Source organism: Chlorocebus sabaeus, chromosome 24 (assembly GCF_047675955.1).
Source record: "Chlorocebus sabaeus isolate Y175 chromosome 24, mChlSab1.0.hap1, whole genome shotgun sequence".
NCBI classification, from domain to species: Eukaryota; Metazoa; Chordata; class Mammalia; order Primates; family Cercopithecidae; genus Chlorocebus; species Chlorocebus sabaeus.
Genome location: NC_132927.1, coordinates 27,710,966 through 27,728,985, shown reverse-complemented (window position 1 = coordinate 27,728,985; position 18,020 = coordinate 27,710,966). Strand labels below are relative to the sequence as shown.

General features: G+C 39.4%; 1 protein-coding gene across 9 annotated transcripts in view; it reads left to right on the top strand.

Moving 5' to 3' along the window:
- The first annotated feature begins 43 nt into the window (after window positions 1-43).
- TRIM9 (tripartite motif containing 9) overlaps window positions 44-18,020 on the top strand; it is a 267,774-nt gene continuing 249,797 nt past the window's right edge. For 3 of the 9 annotated variants that reach the window (XM_073010990.1, XM_007986671.3, XM_073010989.1), the window contains exon 1: window positions 44-292. The gene's annotated coding sequence lies outside the window, so the exon portion shown is untranslated. The remainder of the gene's footprint in view (window positions 293-18,020) is intronic. The other 6 variants (XM_007986676.3, XM_007986673.3, XM_037983969.2 and 3 more) reach the window with 4 other exon arrangements.

The following is an 18,020-nucleotide window of genomic DNA, read 5'->3' as shown; positions in this document are numbered from 1 at the left end:
AAGCGCACGACGGCGCTGCGAGGTGAGCCTGTCTAGAGGACTCTCTATGCGCATGACAGGGGTCTGATCCCAGTGAGTGGTGAACTCGGGAAAGTGGGAAGAACGCCTCTCCACAATGCGCATGACAGAAAAGCGGCTTCTTCTACCGCCTAGGGTTCCCCAATAATGTGGGGGAAGGAACAGAGCAAAAGGAGGCTTGGTGTAAAAAGTGGGGCGGTGCTTTGAGGAAGAACCGCTTAAAATTAGCTCCCAGGATTTTGGCGCCAAATGGTTAGCGTTTACAAGCAAACTGGTAAGTCTATAATGTGCTAAAGCAGTTTTCCAATTAAATGTCCTTCAGAGTTCTCATTTGTTTTCTTTGAAACATGTAGTAAAGCTAATGGATCTTTATAGGAGTCGGAATATTGGTTTACTTCTGAGAGATTACAGACAGGGAAGGTGCAGAGGAACCTTATGGTTATGTTGGATGTGTTGGATGTGTTCAACATGTAGATATGAACAGTAGTTACACAGGCGTACGTATATGATTTTTTTTAAAAAAGGATCAGGCTGTACATTTTAAGACAGTGCACTTTATGCACTTTCAGGTGTGTGTTAACACTCAAAAAAAATTCAGTAGGTACCGAGATCCTAGGTCAGTACTTCAAAGTGGAACCAGACACATAGGCTTGTAACATATATTTGAGTTTTTTTCTCTCAAACACTCGTAAATACAAATGCAGACCAAAATGTGCACTGCCCCATCAGTCAAATGAAAATAGTTGCAGGCGCAGTGGCTCACGCCTGTAATCTAGCAAAAATAAGGTAGGCCAAGGCGGACGGATCACTTGAGGTCAGGAGTTTGTGACCAGCCTGACCAATATAGTGAAACCCCGTCTCTGCTAAAAATATAAAAATTAGCCGGGCGTGGTGGCAGGTGCCTGTAGTCCCAGCTATTCGGGAGGCTGAGGCAGGAGAGTCGCTTGAACCCGGGAGGCAGAGGTTGCAGTGAACCGAAATCATTCGACTGCACTCCAGCCTGGTCTATAGAGACAGACTAAGTCTCAAAAAAAAAAAAAAAAAACAAAAAAGGGAAATAGTTGCCACTCCACTATCTTACCTCACCTTTTCAACTTAACTCACCCCAATTAGTCCCCTTCCTCACCCTTCCACTGAATAGCCCTCTCAAGGACACTAGCGACCAGCAAGATAAAACCCAATCGTTTCTTCTCAATGCGTCTAGCGTGACTTCTAGCCCCATTCTACCACACACCTTGAAACACTTTACCATCTTGCTTTCTGGGCAGCTCCCTTTTTTTTTCTCTTTCCTACACTAGCTGATTCTTCTCAAACTTCTTGGGTGGTCCTCCTTTACTTAACTTGTGGACATTGGCGTCCCCAGGATGCTTTACTGCCCCCCGACCCCCACCCTCGCCACCTTTCTCTTCGTATCATCAGGCTCTGATCTTTCTGGGAACTACAGGCATATGTATTCAACTCCTTGCTGAATATCTCTTGGATATGTAATGGCTTGTGAAAGCAAAAGAAATCTTGGGGCCCCGAAATCATTAAGCTAAAGGGAAAAGTCAAGCTGGGAGCTGCTTAGGGCAAACCTGCTTCTCATCCCTCTGCTCACTGAGATAAATGCATATCTGATTGCCTCCTTTGGAAAGGCTAATCAGAAACTCAGAAGAATGACACCATTTGTCTCTTTATCTACCTATGACCTGGAAGCCCCTTCCCGGCTTCGGGTTTGTCCCACCTTTGCTTTGAGTTCTCCCACCTTTCCAGGCCAATACAATGTTCATCTTACATATGTTGATTGATGTCTCATGTCTCCCTAAAATACATAATATAAAATCAAGCTGTGCTCCAACCACCTTAGGCACATGTCCTCAGCACCTACTCAGGCTATGTCATGGGCACGCATTCTTAACTTTGGCAAAATAAACTTCCTAAATTGACTGAGACCTGTCTCAGATTTTGGGGGTTCACAAGCTGAAACATCAAATGGCCAAAAAAGATAAGTCTTGATTCTCCCTCTGCTGGTCTTCCATCCACTAAAGAGCCCCGAGGTTCACCAGGTTGCTCTAGCCAAACATGTACATGTTAATTCTTTATTGTTCTCTCTCTTCACCTTCTCCTCTTGGACCCTATGAGCAAATCTTGTAAACTTTACCTTCAAAACATATCCTGAATCTGACCACCAATTTTCATCTCAACAGCCAACAGCCTAGGCCAGGGTTTTCTTGCCTTGAGTACAATGAGAACTTCCTAAATTTGTGAGAAAATAAATTTGTATTGTTTAAGCCACCAGTCTATGATATTTTATTATGGCCGCCCAAGCTAAGACACTAGACCTTCATTACAATGTTGAATAGAAATGGCAAGAGTGGCCAAACATACTTGTCTTGTTCTTGGGAGAAAAGCATCATCTCTTACCACTAAGTATGATGTTAATGTGAATTCTAAATGGAAGCCTTTTATACAGGTGAGGAAGTTTCCTTCTATTCCTAGAAGGTTGTCTGTTTTTATCTTGAAGAAGTGTTGAATTTTGACAAATCCTTTTTCTGCATTTATTGAAATGACCATATGTTTTTGTCCTTTATTCTATTGATATGGTGTGTGTGTGTTTTTTTTTTTTTTGAGACGGAGTCTTGCTCTGTCATTAGGCTGGAGTGCAGTGGCACGATCTCAGCTCACTGCAACCTCTGCCTCCTGGGTTCAAGCAATTCCCTTGCCTCAGCCTCCCAAGTAGCTGGGATTATAGGCGCGTGCCACCACGCCCAGTTAATTTTATATTTTTAGTCGAGACAGGGTTTCACCATGTTGGCCAGGATGGTCTCTATCTCTTGACCTCATGATCCACCTGCCTTGGCATCCCAAAGATATGGTGTATTACATTCATTGATTTTGGGACATGAAATCAACCCTGCATTATTGGTATAAATCCCACTTAGCCATGGTGTATAATTCTTTTTATATATTGCCACATTCAGTTTGCTAGTATTTTGTTGCATATTTTTACATCTATATTCCTAAGAGATATTGGTCTGTAGTTTTCTTGTAATGTCTTTGGTTTTGCTATCAGGATATAACTGGCCTCATAAAATAAGTTGGGAAATGTTCCCTCCTTTTCTATTTTTTGGAAGTGTTTGTGAAGAATTTGTATTAACTCTTCTTTAAATGTCTGATAGAATCTAGCAGTGAAGTCACCTAGGCCTGGGCTTTTCTTTTTAGGTAGCTTTTAAATTACTAATTCAACCTCTTATAAGTCTACTATGATTTTCTGTTTTTTCTTGAGTTGGTTGTGGTATTTAGTTTGCATCTTTCTAGGAATACGTCCATTTCATGTAAGTTGTCTTAATTTGTTGGCCTAATGTTCATAGTATTATAATCCTTTTTATATCTGTAAGGTTGATATTAATGTCCTCTCTTTCATTGCTGTTTTTAGTAATTTGAGTCTTCTTTCTTTTATTTATTGGTCAGTGTTATGGTTTGGATATGGTTTGAGTTTGTCTCCACCAAAACTCATGTTGAAATTTGATCCCCCATGTGATGGTGTTGGGAGGTGGGGCCTATTGGGAGGAATCTGAATAAGGGGGGTGGATCTCATGAATGGCTTAGTGCTGTTCTTCTTTAAAAAAATATATAGGGTCTCTCTCTGTCACCCAGGCTGGAGAGAGGTGGTGCAATCATGACTCACTACAACCTCAAACTCCTGGTCTCGAGTGCTCCTCCAGTTCAGCTTCCCAAGTAAAGGTAATAGCCTCAATGCTGTCCCTGGTGGTGTTCTCGTAATAAGTGAGTTCTCACTCTGATGATACTGGATTAATTATCTTGGGAATGGATTAGTTCCCTTGAGAGTGGGTTGTTATAAAGCCAGAATACCCCTTAGGTTTTCTCTCTTTGTACTTGTCTGCTTCCCTTTTGACCTTCTGCGCCATATTATGACCCAGCACAGTAGACCTCACCAGAAGCCACAGCCATGCTGTTGAACTTCCCTGCCGTTTGTACCATGAGCTAATACTCATGACCTATTTTATTTATAAATTACCCAGCCTCGGGTATTCTGTTATAGCAACACAAAACAAAGTCAGTATAGCTAAAGGTTTCTCAATTTTGTTGACCTTTCCAAAGCACCAACTTTTAGTTTTGTTGGTTTTCTCTACCATTTTTCTATTCTCTCCTTGATTATTTCCTTTCTTCTTTATGTTTTGGGTTTATGCCCCCTTTTACCCTCATTGTTTTAAGATGAAAGTTATGATTATTGATTTGAGATCTTTCTTTTTTTTAATATATGTGTTTAAGCTCTAAATTTCCCAACCCTGCTTTAGCTATATCCCATAACTTTTGTTATGTTGTATTGTCATTTCATTCATCTCAAAGCATGTACTAATTTTCTCTTTTGATACCCCTTTTTGTCAATTGGCTATTTAGGAGTGTGTTTTTCATTTTCACATATTTGTGAATTCCCAAATTTATTTTTGTTGTTAATTTCTAATTTCATTCTATTGTGGTCCGAGAACATACCTTGTATGATTTCAATCTTTTTAAAATTTATTGAGATTTGTTTTATGGCTGGATATATGGTCTATCCCAGAGAATATTCCATCACTTGAGAAGAATTTGCATTCTTCCATCACTGGGTATTCTAAAGTTAAATGTCTATTAGGTCTGATTAGTGTCTAGTTTTGTTCAAGTCTTCTAGTTTCTTGTTGATATTCTGCTTGCTTGTTCTGTCCATTATTGGAAGTGGAATATTGAAGTTCTCCAAATATTGTTGAATTGTCTATTTTGCTCTTCATTCTGAAAGTTTGTGTTTCATGTATTTTGGGGCTCTGACATATATCTTTATAATTGTCATATATTCCTGATGGATTGACCCTTCTCCTCATAAAATTTCCTTCTTTATACCTAGAATTTTCTATTTGCTTTATAGTCATTTTGCCTGATATTAGCATAACCACTTCAGCTTTTGTATTGCTGCTATTTGTATGATATATCTTTTTCCATCCTTTTACTTTCAACCATTTGTATTTTTTAATCTGAAAAGTGTGCCTCCTGTAGACAGAATATAACTAGACCTTGAGGGTTTTTGTTTTTATTTCTTTCTATCTAGTCTAACAATGTTTGCCCTTTGATTGATTACATATTTAATCCATTTGCTTTTTTTTTGAGACAGGGTCTCATTCTGTTATCCAGGCTGGAGTGCCTGGACACTCCACTTACTGGTAATGTTATTGTTTGTCTGTTTGTTTGTTTAGCTCCAGCCTCTGTCGCCCAGGCCGGAGTGCAGTGTTGCAGTCTCAGCTCACTGCAACCTCTGCCTCACGGGTTCAAGCAATTCACCTGTTTCAGCCTCCCGAGTAGCTGGGACTACAAGCATGTGCCACTATGCCCAACTAATTTTTGTATTTTTAGTAGAGATGGGGTTTCACCATGTTGGCCAGGCTGGTCTTGAACTCCTGACCTCAAGTGATCTGCCTGCCTCAGCCTCCCAAAGTGCTGGGATTACAGGCGTTAGCTACCACAACCAGCATGTTATTGTTAATATGGTTGGATTTCTGTCATTTTACTTTATGTTTTCTATATGTTTTATGACTACTTCATTCCTCTATTCCTCCTTTACTGCTGTCATTTACAATAAATACTTTGTAGTATGACATTTAATCCTATAAGAATTTCTTATATATTTTGAAAGTTTTTTTAGCATTTTCTTTAAAGTTTACTATATGTATTAATTTATCAAAATCTACTTCAGATTTATACTAACTTAATTCTAGTGGGATACAGAAACATTACTCCTATATAACTGTTTACTCTTTCTACTTTTAGCATTATTATTGTTATATATATTGTATCTATGTTATAAATTCAATAATATATTGTTATAATTATTAATTTATGTACTTTTATGTTTAATAAAGAAGCTGAGGAAAGAAAGAAGAGCAAGTATATATTTAGTGTTTATCATATTAATATTCATATTATCATTTTTGGTTATCTTCATTTGTTCCTTTGGATTTAAATTATCATCTGGTATGATTTCCTTCCTCCAATACAACTTTGCTCCCATTCACCACCTTTGTGCTGTTGTTGTTAATTATATTACATTTCTATATGTTATAGGCCTAACAATACAATTATAAAAAATTGTTTTATACAGTTGCTTTTTAAATCAGCTAAGAGACAAAAGGAAAATAAATATACATTTATACTGCCTTTTATAATTACATAATTACCTTTGCCCATTCTCTTTGTTTTTCTTGTGGCTTTAAATTACCATCTAGGCACATTTGCTTTTAACTTGAGAAACTTCCTTTAGTATTTCTTATAAGGAAGATCTGTTTGCAACAACTTTTCTCAGTTTATGTTTTTCTGGGTAACCTTCATTTTTGAAAGATGATTTGTTCTATTTAAGATACTTGGTGTATAGTTTTTTCTTTCAGTGCTTTGAATATGTCATCCACTGCCTTCTGATCTCCATTATTTCTGATGAGAGGTATCTAGTAATTTTATCAAGGTTCGCTTGTACATGACAAGTTGTTTTTCTGTGGCTGCATTCAAGATTTTTTTGTCTTTGTTAGCATTTTTACTCTGATGTATCTGGGTGGGGAGCTCTTTGCGTTTGTCATACTTCGCATTTGTTGAACTTCTTGTACATTTATATTAATGTTTTCTGGAAAACATGAAGGTTTCAGTCATTATTTCTTCAAATACATGTATTTTTCGCTCCTTTCTCCCTCCTTTCTTTCTGGTAATCTCATTAAGCATATGTTGGTAAACTAAATGGTGTCCCATATTTATTGCTCATTTTTCTTTATTCTTTTTCTTCCATTCTTCTGATTGCATAATCTCTGTGAATCTATCTCAAGTTTACAGATTCTTTCTTCTGCCTCCAAATTACTGGTGAGTGCCTGTAGTGATTTTTTTTTATTACAGTTATTGTACTTTTTAACTCTAGACATTCCATTTGGTGCTTCTTAAAAATAATTTGTATTTATTGATATGCTCTATTTGATGCAACGTTGTCATCATACCTTCCTTTAAGTTCTTTAATCATGATTTATTTAAGCTTGTTGAATATGTTTTAATGAATGCTTTGATATCTTTGTTAAGTCTGACATTTTGGCTCTGTCACAGGTAGTTTCTGTTGCCTACGTTTTTCTCCAATCTATGGGTCATACTTTGCTGTTTCACTGCATGACTCATAATTTTTTTGTTGAAAACTGGACATTTTAGGTAATACATTGTAGCGATTCTGAGTACTGATTCCCTCTGTATGGTTTGAACTTGTTTTTTGTTGTTATTTGATTGTGGTTTGTTTAGTGACTTGGCTAGGCTATTTAAGTGAAATCTATTTCTCCAGTAGTGGAAGGCCTCTGCTCCCATTTCTCAGAGAGTGCATCCTTGGACATGTGCACAGTCACCAGGGGATATCAGTGGTTCTAGCAGGGCTCTCTTTTACTGTCTCTTTCCTTGATCTCTCTGTTAAACTTTCTGCCTCATTTGGTATTACCTCTAGCTGTTGTGCTACACTAAGTGTAGGATGATTTCTCTATTTAAGAAGATATCCCCTGGGGCATATATTGCTCCACAGTCTAATCCAGTAAAATTCAGGCATTGGTAGTTTTTGAGGCCAGTCTTGGAGGTTTCCTCTAACCTCAAGAGGGCTCTTCTTAGCTGTCTCCTTCCCTGGTTCTCTCTGGTAAACTAGCTAGCTTATGGTTTAGCTTGTTGCTTTTTATTTTTTAGAGCAACCCAAGGCTTGACCATCACCCACACTCTGTTTCAAATAAAGGTAAGTCCTTTGGGGAGAGCTTCAGGGCTCTCTGTTTTTATGGACTGCCTCTCCTCATGGGCAATAACATTTTGCCCATGTTATTATTATTATTAGTGATTATTCTGGGCACTGGGTAGAACAAGTGGCCCTGATCTTCTGGACTTGCTTCTGTAGTGGAACCTCTGCCATATGAGCAAGCTGGGTTAAGGGTGATTGGAGTCCCCAGTGTTCTCACTCTACTGCGCCTGCCTTAGAACTTTTGTACCCTGTGTGGGGCCAAACTCACCAGGACTTTAGCCTCTGCAACTCAGAGTTGGAAGGGATGAAAAATGCTGGTGGCCTTTTCGTCCTGGTGAGATATTGTCTCTCTTGATTGAGAGCTGAGGAGATCGGGAGCCCCATGTTCTTGGTCACGCTAACCCAGAGTATAGTTTTGACCAAGATGAGCTCAGGGGGTGGGGAAGATGGGTAGGAATCAAGTGTATGGCTCAGATGCCATAGACTCTTACTGTTCTTACTCAGTTTTAGTAGATTTTCTTGGAAAATAAAAAAGCTTCTTCATTTGCTATATGCCCTTAGGACAATTTCCACAGACTTTAGATAGTTGTTTGTTTTTATAGTTTTCAACAGTATTATGGGATGAATTGTGTGCCCCCTCCAAATTCATGTGTTGAAGTTCTAACCCCTAGTAACTCATAATGTAACAGTATTTTGAGATAGGATCTATAAAGAGTTAAATAAGTTAAAATGAGGTCATTAGGATGAGCCCTAATCCAGAATGACTGGTATCCTTGTAAGAAGAGGAAATTAGAAAACAGACATGTACAGTACAGAGGGAAGACCATGTGAAGACACAAAGAGAAGATTACCATCTACAAGCCAAAAAGAAACACCACAGAAGAAACCAGCCCTGTCAAAATCTTGATTTTAAACTTCTAACCTTCAGAACTATGAGAAAGTAAATTTCTGTTGTTTAAGCCACCCAGTTTTTGGTACTTTGTTATGGCAGCCCCAGCAAACTCATACAACCAATTATGCTTGTTTTGCTGGGGTGGGTCCATACTGCCATCTGGAAGCCCAACCCAAGCCATCATCTTGTCTCATGTGGATTATTATAACGTGCAAAGTTCTTAACTAGTCTCAATGCTTTTATACTTGCATCCTCCCAGCTCACCAAGTATATTTTCCTGTCTAAAACCAAAGTGGTATTCCTGAAACACAAGGCTAACCACGTCATCCCCTACTTAAAACTGTTTAATGGCTAGGTAACATGCTTTCTATTATCCTTAGCATAAAGTTCAACTTTCTTAATATAGTCTCCAAAGTCATACTGTATCTGGCCTTTTCTAATGACCAAGTCTTAGCTTTTGACCTCTTTTATACTGTCTGATAAAGTCATACTAGGTTTCTTACGGTACCTTGACCAAGCTATATTTTCTCTTCTAGGTTTTTGTGGAAGGTATACTGCTCCCTTCATTCCCCAACTGCCCTGCTTCATTGCCACATTAACTATTCAATCTTCAGATTTTACCTATATATCCCTGTCTTCAGAAAGTCTTTCCTAAGCCAATTAGTTTGCGTATGATGTCTTCCCGGGTACACCTTCTGATCCCTGAACTTCTAACTTCACATTTAGTATACTGTATTGTATTTGCCTATTTACTTGTGTCTCCCCCATGGGATTGTGACTCCCGATTATGAACTGTGTCTATCATGTTTATAATTTTTTCTTCAGTACCTATAGGTAATTGGTATTACCAGATTCTGCAGGCTAATTAAATCTATAGCCCAAAGTGTTAGAGACACCAAGATTACATAAAAACATAGAAGTTCTATGTGCTTAACTCAACAGACATCAGTGTCTCTGTATGTATACACACACAGACACACATACACATATATTAAGTCATAGATACATACATATATAAATTCGATGTAATGAAATTTTTCTATATATTTATAACATAAACCTAAATGGAAAGTATAAATTTCTTTTACCTTTTAAGTTTTTAAAATTTAGAAGGTAACCAATACTTTGAACACTAGTGATCAAACATGACTGTTAGCCTGATAAATCAGAACAGCACTTTTGGAAATAATTTGGCAATATAATTTAAGAATTAGAAATATGTTCATACAGGCCAGGTGCGGTGGCTTATGCCTGCAATCCCAGCACTTTGGGAGGCTGAGGTGAGTGAATCATTTGAAGTCAAGAGTTCGAGACCAGCCTTGCCAACATAGTGAAACCCCGTCTCTACTAAAAATGCAAAAATTAGCTGGGTGGTAGTTGTGTGCACCTGTAATCCCAGCTACTTGGGAGGCCCAGGCAGAAGAATCACTTGAGCCTGGAAGGCAGAGGTTGCAGTGAGCCGAGATTGTGCCACTGCATTCCAATCTGGATGACAGAGTGAGATCCTGTCTCAAAAAAAAAAAAAAGTTCATACACTCTGGAACCCTACTCTAGGTACTTTATCACACAGAATGAACTGAAAAGTGGGACCTTTTTCCAACATATGTGTGAAAAGGTCTTCATGTATGTTTACAATTACAGGTGAATAAGAGAAAAGATATTATCTCACAGATATCGTAGTTAACAGTATCACTAATATCCTGAAAGGGGAAAGCCTTTTGTATATCAGCTTGGAAAAGAAATCCTTTCTATTATATAGTTAGTGGCAGCAAAAGACTGTCACTAAAACTAGAAACAAAATACAACTGGAGAAGTATGATGCCATATGTCATCACAAAAGGACATAGCTCTTCAGACAATCTCACAGCTCCATAGGCCAAGATTAGGATTATTGACTAGTCTCCTCTCCCATCTAGATGCAGAAAGGCAAAAGTAAGGGTCATTCTGAATTTATGAGATTGGCTTTAAAATTTAACTTTAAAGAAGCTTTAAATATTTTTTAATGTTCTTGTTCATGCATAAAATTTTTAAACATAACTAGAGAAAAATCTAGATGTTGAAAAGGATCTTATCATTTAATACCCTGAATTAAAGTATATAAACAACATTTGGCCATCCAAAAGGTTACTAAATCACTGCTGAATTATGTGGCAAGTTACAGGGATTTGGAGCTCAAGATTAGTTTAATATGTATTATTGTAATTGTCAAAAAAGCTTGAAGAAAACTAAAGCTATAGACATCAGAATTAAATTATGAAGTCTGGTCAGTTTCAGGAGAATGAGAAGTGTGTGCACATAGCATTAAAATCTCTGGCACAAGTAGCAGCTCTTCCCATGCAGATGGCCTGAGGCATAGAAGTGGATGATAAATGATGCAGAGCCAAGACATGAAATGCTTGAACTGGACCAGGACAGGGATGGTAATCTGGATAGCATTGCTTCCCTGCCCATGAGTATTAGCAGTTAATAAAGAACAACATTGCATATTAATTTATAGTTACATATACTAATTATAGTAGATGTCTTGGAAATTCAATAATTATAAAAAATGACCACTTAATCATTTAAAAAAATTAAAGGCAACAAGTCAATATGCTTTAGATTTTTAGTATTCCCATTGTATATAATGTTTGGACCCAACAGTATACGGGCCATCTGTTTTTACAAAAGCTTAATATATTAGTTATCTATTGCTGTCTCAAATTCTCTTAAGATTTAGTAACTTAAAGCGATTATCTCTCACACTTTCTGTGTGTCAGTAAGTCAGGGGTGGCTTAATTCCTGGTGGTTCTGGCTCGAAGTGTTTCATGAGGTGGTTGTCAAGATGTCATCAGGATGCAGTTATGTGAAGGCTTTACTGAGGCTAGAGGATCTACTTCCAAAGTGGATCTCATACTACTGGCAAGTCAGTGAGAGCTGTTGGTGGGAGGCTTCAGCACCTTTCCTTTATAGGCCTTTCTCTCAGGGTTGCTTGAGGTCTTCATGATTGGCTTCCTCCAGAGCAAGCCATCTGAGAGAGCAATGCAGAAGTACCAATGTCTTTTATGGCCTAGTGTTAGAAGCCACTCGCCATCAGTCCTACTGGTCTGAACAATTACACCTTTTTATTGTGGGAGAAGACCACACAAGCATATGATGCAAGCAGACAAAAGTCACTGGAGGCCATCACAGAAACTGGCTACCACACCTAACAGCTCCATTTTGAGGGCCATACTAACTTAAGTCTGGTAGTCAAGCATCTGGTTCTAGAGTCAGATGCAACAGCTTTCCAATCTTGATTTCACTACCTACTTACTCTTTCCAATCCTCAGTTTCCTTATCTGTTATATGGAAATGATGGATCCACCTCGTAAGTTTGCTTAAAGAAGTAAATGAGTTAGCGCACAAAGAATGATCCTTTCTGCCAGATCATGTTATTTCACAGCTCAAAATTCTCCAGTGACTTCCCATCAGACTTAGAAATTTAAGGTCTAGCAGAACCTGATCTAGCAAGCAACTGCTACGCTGATCTTGTTTATTTTCAATGTCTCCCTTCCTCACTCTGCTCCATCCAGTGGCCTCTTTGTTCTTCAAACTTTCTTTTTTTTCTTTTTTTTTTTTTTTTTTTTTGAGAGGGAGTCTCACGCTGTCGCCCAGGCTGGAGTGCAGTCGCCGGATCTCAGCTCACTGCAAGCTCCGCCTCCCGGGTTTGCGCCATTCTCCTGCCTCAGCCTCCCTATAGCTGGGACTACAGGCGCCCGCCACCTCACCCGGCTATTTTTTTGTATTTTTTAGTAGAGACGGGGTTTCACTGTGTTAGCCAGGATGGTCTCGATCTCCTGACCTCGCGATCCGCCCGTCTCGGCCTCCCAAAGTGCTGGGATTACAGGCTTGAGCCACTGCGCCCGGCCTGTTCTTCAAACTTTTTAAAGCCATTCCCAGTTCAGCCTTTCCACCTGCTCTTCTCTCTGCCTGGAATGTTTTTCCCTATATGTTTTCATGGGTCATTTGCCCACTTCATTCAGGCTTCTACCTAAATTTTACCTCTTCAGAGTTCTTCTCTGACTACTCCTTTCATTAGTTTATCCATTTTTTAAAATTCATAACACTTATTACTACCCGGTGTTTTATTATGTACAGTTGACCCTTGAATAACCCAGGTTTGAACTGCATGGGTCCACATATATATGGATTTTTTTCAATCAAATACACTATTCACAAGGTGCAAAACCTGCATCACGGAGGGCCAACTTCTATAGGGTTGACTGTGAGACCTGAGTATGGGAGGATTTTGGTATTGAGGGAGTCCTGGAACAAATCCCCTGCATATCCTGAGGGATAACTGTAATTGTTTACTAATTTTGATTATTGTTGCCCTCCTTCACTAGTATGTCAGTTCCATGTGGACCTCGTCTCATTCATCACTTCTAGTGCCTAGAAGTGTTACCAGTCTTACAGTTGGTGCTCCATACATATTTGTTTAAAAGTTAAATAATGCATGTAAATTAGCCCATTGCTTGATTCACACCATCACAAGAGTTCAATAAATGCTCTCTATCAACATCATCCTTATCATCTCTTTACTAACCTAATATCTCACATGTCTGTGATACTTTTGTCATTTACAAGAAGTAAGTAGTAATGCTTTTAAAAGAAGAGCTGTAAGGGTGTAGCTATAGTTGGGCATGCTCTTCTAAGAAATGAAACTAAGAAGTGCAAAGGAAGGATTTATCTCCTATAAGTGACTTCTTTTTTTCAGAGGGCCCTCCCTAAAAATTGGTCTTTTTCAACCAAGTAACCATGCTTTCCTCAGGACAAATGTGTGATACTTTCTGAAGAGTTGTCCATTGAGTTAGAACACAGTAACCTCTGAGAGACTACAATGTAAATCAGATGCAAACAACACATGGGGAGAAGGGAGATTTAAAAAGTATCAACTACCATGCATGTGTATGTTTGTGTTAGTCAAATTAAAACTTTAATAAACTTTAAGTTCTCATTGCATAGTGAGAGTTTGATACTTTTCAATTAGTCATTTCGCTTTATTCATAAAATACATAGTGAAAGAACCCTTTAAAGATAGATTCTGCAATAGTGCCTGCCTCAAATGAAAATCATAGTCAGGAATCTGGCATCTGAGAGATAGGACAGGGGTTGGGGTAGAAGAATCCCTTGAATAACCTTGTCCTAGCTAGAAACAGTTCTGGATAAGTTACATGTTCCCATCTGTTTATTTAATTATGCAATTTTCATTATTCTGTTATTTGAATTTCAGCCTTTTCTTGAAGTGAACATCATGACCACAAACTGTTCACATATTTGACTCTTATTACATTAACGTTTGTTATCTAACAGATGCACACCTCTAATGACCGATGTTCAAGGAATGTACCAAGGCAGAAAATTTGCAGCAGTTAAATAATAATGGTGGTCTTAATAAATAATCGTGGTTTGCTACAGTTTTATGTTTGTTTGTTTTCAAATTTAGGCAATGCAGGATTATGAGAATCTCCTAAACTAACTCCTACCTGTATTCTAGTTATGATTATTTCTGTTTTCAGACAAACTGAGTATTAATATAACCTTTTCAACTTTTTTCAATTTGGATAACACTTATTAGACAAGCAGTTTTCAGGGAAAACCATATATTGTAAACTGGTCATTTTTAGTTATTTAAGGTTTGACTCTTGAGTCTTTAGTGATTGAACAGTGTGCTGGATCATTCTAGGTCAACCTCCGAAGCCGAGGATCATGTTTTATGAACTCTCCAACTTTTGGGGTTCTCCTATAAGGTTATTAATTTCTCGCTGTCCCCTCCATTTTCCCCTTACTGCCCCTGTCAAATAAGATCCCCATGCAGGGCTGCTATGCCTGTATGCTACCTTCATATGTATTAGGAAAGGGCATTCTTTCCTCATGGCAGAGGCAGCCCTGCAGGGCACCTGATTTGGTAAGAACAGTAGCCAGAGCACAGCACTTTGCTAGCAGAGCACAGACTGAATTTAAGCCCCCACTCATCCAATGGCTGGAGGCCCCAGAGCACAGTAGCATGTATCAAAAGTCTCTCTTCTCTCTGTGTTGCCCATAGGCTGCTGGTGTCTCCAATATCGTCCTAGGAGATGACAGCCCTGCTAAATCATATAGGATATAACAAATATTCACTGAGAGGCAGTCTAGTGCAGTGGAACTGCATGGTAAAGTGCTTAGGAGTGGGAATTCTAAAGTCAAATGTCATGGCTTTGAATCTTGCTTCTACCAACTAATTGACTGAGATCTTAGACTAGTTATGCAATCTTTCTGTGCTTCAGTCTTGTGTTGTGAGGCTAACATGAGTTAATATATATAATGCATACTCAATACACATTATTTATTAATGTATGATAGCACACAAAATCTGTTCAAATATTACTTCCTCATGCAATTATGAGCAACTAGATGAAAGTGTAATTCCATCTAAGAAGGCTTAATACTTTCCACCCACCCTTCCTGGAAGCTGGCAGACAGCACTGAATCATTCAGCAAGCATTTGAACACTTATTGTGCACAATGGTAGACAAAAATATTTTAAGAGAGAATGTTCACCCTTCAAAATATGTTCCCCAATTCTCAAAACAATCAAAATAAGACAACATTATTTATTGTCCTAAAATGTGATCATATCAGGAAGCATGGCATAGGCCTTCTGGTTTGCTAAAATGAACATGTGCTTTAGCAATAGATCATCTTTGAATCCAGCCTCCCTCTCTTATTGGCTAAGTGACCTCAAATAAGTTACTTAACTTCTCTGAGCCTCAGTTTCCTAAATGGTAAAATAAAGTAAAACAAAAGTTTCAAGCATTATTTTAAGGATTGAGATAATATTTGGAAACAAAAATATTTGAGGCACATAGGAGATACTTAATCAATGGTAGCTTTTGTCCTTATCAATATTTTCTATTATCACCATCTAATTTCCTTTGTAGAGAACTATGGTGACTCCCAATAGTCCACAGCTTAAAGTCCAGATGCATAACATTCAATACCTTTGAGAATCTAGCCCCCACCTTCCCTTCTGATATGGCTGTGTCCCCACTGAAATCTCATCGTGAATTCCCATGTGTCATGGAAGGGACCCTATAGGAGGTAATTTAATCATGGGGGCGGGTCTTTCCCATGCTGCTCTCATGTTAGTGAATAATTCTCACGAGATCTGATGGTTTTAAAAACAGGAGTTCCCCTGCATGAGCTCTCTTCTCTTATCTGCCATCCATGTAAGACGTGACTTGCTTCTCCTTGCCTTCCACCATGATTGTGAGGCCTCTGCAGAGGCCTGTAACTCCACTAACCCTCTCTTTCTTCCGTAAATTGCCCAGTCTCGGTAAGTCTTTATGAGCAGTGTGAAAACAGACTAGTACGGTAAATTGGTACAAGTAGAGTGAGGCACTGCTAAAAAGACACCCCAAAATGTGAAAGCGACTTTGGAACTGGGTAACAGGCAGAAGTTGGAACAGTTTGGAAGGCTCAGAAGAAAACAGAAAAATGTGGGAAAGTTTGGAACTTCTAGAGACTTGTTGAATGGCTTTGCCAAAAATGCTGATAATGATATGGACAATAATGTCCAGACGGAAGTGGACTCAAATGGGAATGAGGAACTTGTGGGGAACTGGAGCAAAGGTGACTCTTACTATGTTTTAGCAAAGAGACTGGCAGCATTTTGCCCCTGCCCTAGAGATTTGTGGAACTTTGAACTTGAGAGAAATGATTTAGGGTATCTGGTGAAAGGAATTTTTAAGCAGCAGGCATTCAAGAGGTGACTTGGGTGCTACTAAAGGAATTCAGTTTTATAAGGGAAGCAGAGCATGAAAGTTCATAAAATTTGCAGCTTGACAATGCAATAGAAAAGAAAATCCTATTTTCTGAGGAGAAATTCAAGGCCACTGCAGAAATTTGCATAAGTAATGAGGGGCCGAATGTTAATCCCCAAGACAGTGGGGAAAATGTCTCCAGAGCATGTCAGACGTCTTTGCAGCAGCCCCTCCCATCACAGGCCCAGAGGCCTAGAAGGAAAAAGTGGTCCCCGTGCTGTGTGCAGCCTAAGGACTTGGTGCCCTACATCCCAGCCACTCCAGCCATGGCTGAAATGGGCCAACATGGAGCTTGGGCCGTGATTTCAGAGTGTGCAAGCCTCAGGACTTGGCAGCATCCATGTGATGTTGAGCTTGCGAGTGCACAGAAGTCAAGAATTGGGGTTTGGGAACCTCTTCCTGGATTTCAGAGGATGTATGGAAATGCTTGGATGTCCAGGCAGAAGTTTGCTGCAGGGGCAGGGCCCTCATGGAGAACCTCTGCTAGGGCAGTACTGAAGGGAAATGTAGAGTCGGAGCCCCCACACACAGTCCCTACTGGGGCACTGTCTAGTGGAGCTGTGACAAAAGGCCATCGTCCTCCAGACCCCAGAATGGTAGATCCGTTGACAATTTGTATCATGCACCTGGAAAAGCCACAGACACTCAATGCCAGCCCATGAAAGCAGCCAGGAGGGAGGCTGTACCTGGCAAAGCCACAGGGGTAGAGCTGCCCACGACCATGGGAATTCACCTCTTCCATCAACATGACCTGGATATGAGACATGGAGTCAAAGGAGATCATTTGGAACTTTAAGATTTGACTGCCCTGGCTGGGTGCGGTGGCTCATGCTTGTAATCCCAGCACTTTGGGGGACCGAAGAGGGCAGATCATCTGGGGTGGGAGTTTGAGACCAGGCTGCCAAACATGGAGAAACCCTGTCTCTACTAAAAATACAAACAATTAGTCAGGCGTGGTGGCACATCCCTCTAATCCCAGCTAGAATTTTGGACTTGCATGGGGTCTGTAGCCCCCTTTTTTTGGCCAATTTCTCCTATTTGGAATGGCTGTATTTACCCAATGCCTGCATGCACATCGTTTCTAGGAAGTAACTAACTTTCTTTTGATTTTACAGGCTCATAGGCAGAAGGGACTTGCCTTGTCTCAGATGAGACTTTGGACTGTGGACTTTTGAGTTAATGCTGAAATGAGTTGAGACTTTGGGGGACTGTTGGGAAGGCATGATTAGTTTTGAAATGTGAGGACATGAGATTTGGGAGGGGCCAGGGCAGAATGATATGGTTTGGCTGTGTCCCCACCCAAATCTCATCTTGAATTCCCACATGATGTAGGAGATACCTGGTAGGAGATAATTGAATCATGGGGCAGGTCTTTCCCATGCTATTCTCGTGATAGTGAATAAGTCTCATGCATCTGATGGTTTTAAAAATGAGAGTTTCCCTGCACGAGCTCTCTTTTCTTGTCTGCCATCCATTAAGACGTGAGTTTCTTCTCCTTGCCTTCCACCATGATTATGAGGTC